General features: G+C 50.3%; 1 non-coding gene across 1 annotated transcript in view; it reads left to right on the plus strand.

The window, feature by feature from the left end:
* The first annotated feature begins 4605 nt into the window (after positions 1–4605).
* LOC141639121 (28S ribosomal RNA) overlaps positions 4606–5000 on the plus strand; it is a 3304-nt gene continuing 2909 nt past the window's right edge. Inside the window, exon 1 of the ribosomal RNA XR_012542375.1 lies at positions 4606–5000. This exon is cut by the window's right edge and continues 2909 nt beyond it. This is a non-coding gene — a ribosomal RNA (28S ribosomal RNA).

Genomic DNA, 5000 nt, shown 5'->3' on the forward strand with positions numbered 1-5000 from the left:
CGAAGTGAGAGGCACACGGGTTTCGGCATCGTTGGCCGCTATTGTGGCCATCGTGTAAGTCCGCACAACCCCGTGGCGTGGTAAATCACCCACGTCTCGGGGAACTATCATAAAGACGAGATTGGGCATCGATGGCTTGAGTGACGGAGTACACGAAGATGGCATTCGAGTAAGACCCTTAGTCAGGCGTGGTGCATGGTGAAAAACATTTATTGTCCGTAAATTATTATTTTTTTTGAAAAAAGTTCTTCTACATCGGGTTTGGGCATCGATGAGTGGGATGCCGGACCCAAATTTTTTTTTTAATTATTTATTTAGGACGGAGAAGGCCATCGGAGAAGGAGTAAGACCCACAAAAAAAAAAAAAAATTATTTATTTCTAAAAAATTCTTCTATGACGGGTTTGGGCATCGATGAGTGGAGTGCGGGTACACGGAGAAGGCCATCGAGTAAGACCACTTTTTTTTAAAAAAAAGGTTTTATTTTTAACCGTTCATGCTAGGGCCGTTGTCTTCTTTACCCGCGTAAAATGATGTGGTGGGATGACTAATGGTTTCTAGTAGATGCGGTTTGCTTTTTTAAAAGAGTTTTTTTTTTTTTTTTTTTTTTTTTTTTTTTTTGAAAAATCACCACACCTCGGAGGTCCCTTCTATGCGGTTTGTCCCTCGTTGATCGGAATGTCTCTCGGTTATCGTTGCTCGGATTGTCCCTCGGTTTAGGCGCATTTGTGATGGGTTTGTCGAAATCGGCTTTTGAGAATTGTTGCCCCTTGGGTGTCCCTCGGAGTGATTAGATGCTAATGAGAAAGACTACAATCTTTAGTTACGAAATACGGTTGCAATGTGGAACCTAATTAGCGAAGAAGTCCGCTTGCTAGTGAGTATACTCACCAAGACAAGCCGATGATACGCTAATCTAAATAATCTTTATTGCGTCCGGAAAAACCATTATTGAGCGTTGTTTGATCACCATGTAATCTAATCTATGCTTTGTTTCTCGATTGCCGATTCCGATCGCCTTGGCGGATTGTCCCTTGTTGATCGGAATGTCACTCGGAATGTCCCTCGGTTATCGACGCTACATGTGCTTTGAAAAGGGCCGGACCCGCTTGACCCACGGAGCTTTATTGATCCTAGTGCGTTAGGGGGAAATGTCCTGGACAAGGCATCGTAGCTCGGATTATCCCTCGGTTTTCGACGCTACATTTGCTTTGAAAGGGTCGGACCCCCGCAGCCACGGAGCTTTATTGATCCTAGTGCGTTAGGGGGAAATGTCCTGGACAAGGCATCGTTGCTCGGATTGTCCCTCGGTTTTCGACGCTACATTTGCTTTGAAAGGGTCGGACCCGCTTGACCGCGAGCTTTATTGATCCTAGTGCGTTAGGGGAAATGTCTGGACAAGGCATCGTGAGCTCGGATTATCCCTCGGTTTCGGCGCTACATTTGCTTTGAAAGGGTCGGACCCCGCGAGCCCACGGGCTTTATTGATCCTAGTGCGTTAGGGGAAATGTCTGGAAAAGGCATCGTTGCTCGGATTGTCCCTCGGTTTTCGACGCTACATTTGCTTTGAAAGGGTCGGACCCCGCATGACACGGAGCTTTATTGATCCTAGTGCGTTGGGGAAATGTCTGGACAAGGCATCGTTGCTCGGATTGTTCCTCGGTTTTCGAGTTGCTCGGATTGTCCCTCGGTTTTCGCGGCTAGTTGTGCTACGATGGGGTTTGCTTCCCGCACCACGGACCTTAGTAGGGTCCTAGTGTGTTAGGGAGAATGACCTCGTTATGGCATTAGCGAATCGCGTGAGTGGTGTTGGGATTTATTGAGTTGGCGGGCTCTTTGCTTGTGCATTGAACCGTTCACTCGTAATCCGCTTCAGTGTTGCCTACAAGTGCTCTCATGGCCTTGGGTGAAGGAGTTTTCCTGCGTTCGATGCCCATTGAAAGGTATTACGATGTCATAAATGAGAGAGCTTCGCTTGATATTCCCTCGGGGGTGTCGGGTGAACCGTTCATGCTAGGGCCGTTGTCCCCCGACCCGCGTAAAATGATGTGGTTGGATGGCTAATGGTTTCTAGCGATTCTGCAGGATGCGGTATGCTTTACGGGGGTTTGAACTAATCATTCGCCCATTTAAGAGTTGTTTCAAGATGAACGATCGTCGGTTCACGTTGACCGCCCGTTTGCTCGGCGGCTCATGTGTCTTGCGTCGTCGATTGAGAATGCTACCTGGTTGATCCCGCCGATAGTCATATGCTTGTCTCAAAGATTAAGCCATGCATGTGTAAGTATGAACTAATTCATTTGTGAGAAGCTGCGAATGGCTCATTAAATCGATTATAGTTTGTTTGATGGTACCTGCTACTCGGATAAGTAGTAATTCTAGAGCTAATCGTGCAACATCGCCCGACTCTGGAAGGGCTGCATTTATTAGATAAAGGTCAACGGGCTTTGCCCGTTGCTCACGATGATTCATGATAACTCGGCGGATCGCACGCCTTTGCGCGGCGACGCATCATTCAAATTTCTGCCCTATCAACTTTCGATGGTAGGATAGTGGCCTACCATGGTGGTGACGGGTGACGGAGAATTAGGGTTCGATTCCGGAGAGGAGCCGAGAAAGCGGCTACCACATCCAAGGAAGGCGGCGACGCGCAAATTACCCAATCGACACGGGAGGTAGTGACAATAAATAACAATCGGGCTTTTTAAGTAGTGGTGGAATGAGTACAATCTAAATCCCTTAACGAGGATCCATTGGAGGGCAAGTCCGGTGCCCGGCTGACGCGGTAATTCCAGCTCCAATAGCGTATATTTAAGTTGTTGCATTTAAAAAGCTCGTAGTTGGACCTTGGGGTGGGCCGACCGGTCCGCCATTCGGTGTGCACCGGTCGTCTCGCCTCTCTTTGCGGCGATGCGCTCCTAGCCTTTAGCGGGGTCGTGCCTCCGTGACCATTTTGAAGAAATTAGAGTGCTCAAAGCAAGCCTACGCTCTGTATACATTAGCATGGGATAACATTATAGGATTCCGGTCCTATTGTGTTGGCCTTAGGGATCGGAGTAATGATTAACGAGGGGACGATCGGGGGCATTCGTATTTCATAGTCGAGAGGTGAAATTCTTGGATTTATGAAAGACGAACAAGCTGCGAAAGCATTTGCCAAGGATGTTTTCATTAATCAAGAACGAAAGTTGGGGGCTCGAAGACGATCCGATACCGTCCTAGTCTCAACCATAAACGATGCCGACCGGGGGATCGGCGGATGTTACTTTTAGGACACCGCGACACCTTATGAGAAATCAAAGTTTTTGGGTTCCGGGGGGAGTATGGTGTGGTGAAACTTAAAGGAATTGACGGAAGGGCACCACCGGGAGTGGAGCCTGCGGCTTAATTTGACTCAACACGGGGAAACTTACAGGTCCGGACATAGTAAGGATTGATGACCGAGAGCTCTTTCTTGATTCTATGGGTGGTGGTGCATGGCCGTTCTTAGTTGGTGGAGCGATTTGTCGGGTTAATTCCGTTAACGAACGAGACCTCAGCCTGCTAACTAGCTAAGCGGAGGGCCTCCTTCGCAGCTAGCTTCTTAGAGGGACTATGGCCTTCCAGGCCACGGAAGTTTGAGGCAATAAGTGTCCGTGATGCCCTTAGATGTTACTGGGCGCACGCGCGCTACACCGATGTATTCAACGAGTCTATAACCTTGGCCGACGGGCCGGGTAATCTTTGAAATTTCATCGTGATGGGGATAGATCATTGCAATTGTTGGTCTTCAACGAGGAATTCCTAGTAAGCGCGAGTCATCAGCTCGCGTTGACTACGTCCCTGCCCTTTGTACACACCGCCCGGCGCTCCTACCGATTGAATGGTCCGGTGAAGTGTTCGGATCGCGCGGCGTGGGCGGTTCGCGCCGACGACGTCGCGAGAAGTTCACTGAACCTTATCATTTAGAGGAAGGAGAAGTCGTAACAAGGTTTCCGTAGGTGAACCTGCGGAAGGATCATTGTCGAAACCTGCCCCGCAGAGCGACCCGTGAACATGTTCAACCTCGTGGGTGTCGGGGCGTCGCTCGGTGCCTCGTGTGCCGGCCCGTCCCTATCCCAAGCCGGGAACGCTCACTTGTGGGATGTTTCCGGCAAAACAACGAACCCGTCGTAAAGCGTCAAGGAATACAAACTCTATGTGTGCGCTCTCTTGCAATTGCCCGGTCACAGGCGTTGGAAGCGGTGCCATGTCTTAACAATAAACGACTCTAACGGATATCTCGGCTCTGATCGATGAAGAACGAGCGAAATGCGATACTTGTGTGAATTGCGAGAATCCCGTGAACCATCGAGTTTTGAACGCATGAGTTGCGCCCGAAGCGGTGAGGGCACGTCCGTCAGGCGTCACGCATCGCGTCTCCCCAAACCCACCCCGAGTGGAGGGGAAGGAGGATGGTCTCCCGTGGCTCACCGGTCGCGGCTGGCCTAAAATTGGAGCCCTCGGCATCGGGATGCCGCGGCGATAGGTGGTGAACAAGGCCTCGGCCAAGCAAGCAACCCGTCGCGCGTCGCGGTGCCAAGGAGAGCTCGAAGGACCCTTTGACGTTGCCTTGTTGCAACCAAACCGTTGCGACCCAGGTCGGGGCTACCTGAATTTAAGCATATCAATAAGCGGAGGAAAAAGAAACTTACAAGGATTCCCTAGTAACGGCGAGCGAAGCAGGAATTTGACTTTAAAATCGGGCGGCCTTGCCGTCCAATTGTAGTGCGGAGAAGCGTCCTCTGCGGCGGATGGGGCTCAAGTCCCCGGAAAGGGCGCGCGAGAGGGTGAGAGCCCGTCGTGCCGGACCCTGTCGCTCCACGAGGCGCAATATTTATCACCGAGTCGGGTTGTTTGAGAATGCAGCCCAAGCGGCTGTAAATTCCGTCAAGGCTAAATACAAAGGCGAGACCGATAGCGAACAAGTACCGCGAGGAAAGATGAAAAGGACTTTGAAAAGAGAGTCAAAGAGTGCTTGAA

The sequence above is a fragment of the Silene latifolia genome, unplaced genomic scaffold (genome assembly GCF_048544455.1).
Source record: "Silene latifolia isolate original U9 population unplaced genomic scaffold, ASM4854445v1 scaffold_279, whole genome shotgun sequence".
Classification (NCBI taxonomy): Eukaryota; Viridiplantae; Streptophyta; class Magnoliopsida; order Caryophyllales; family Caryophyllaceae; genus Silene; species Silene latifolia.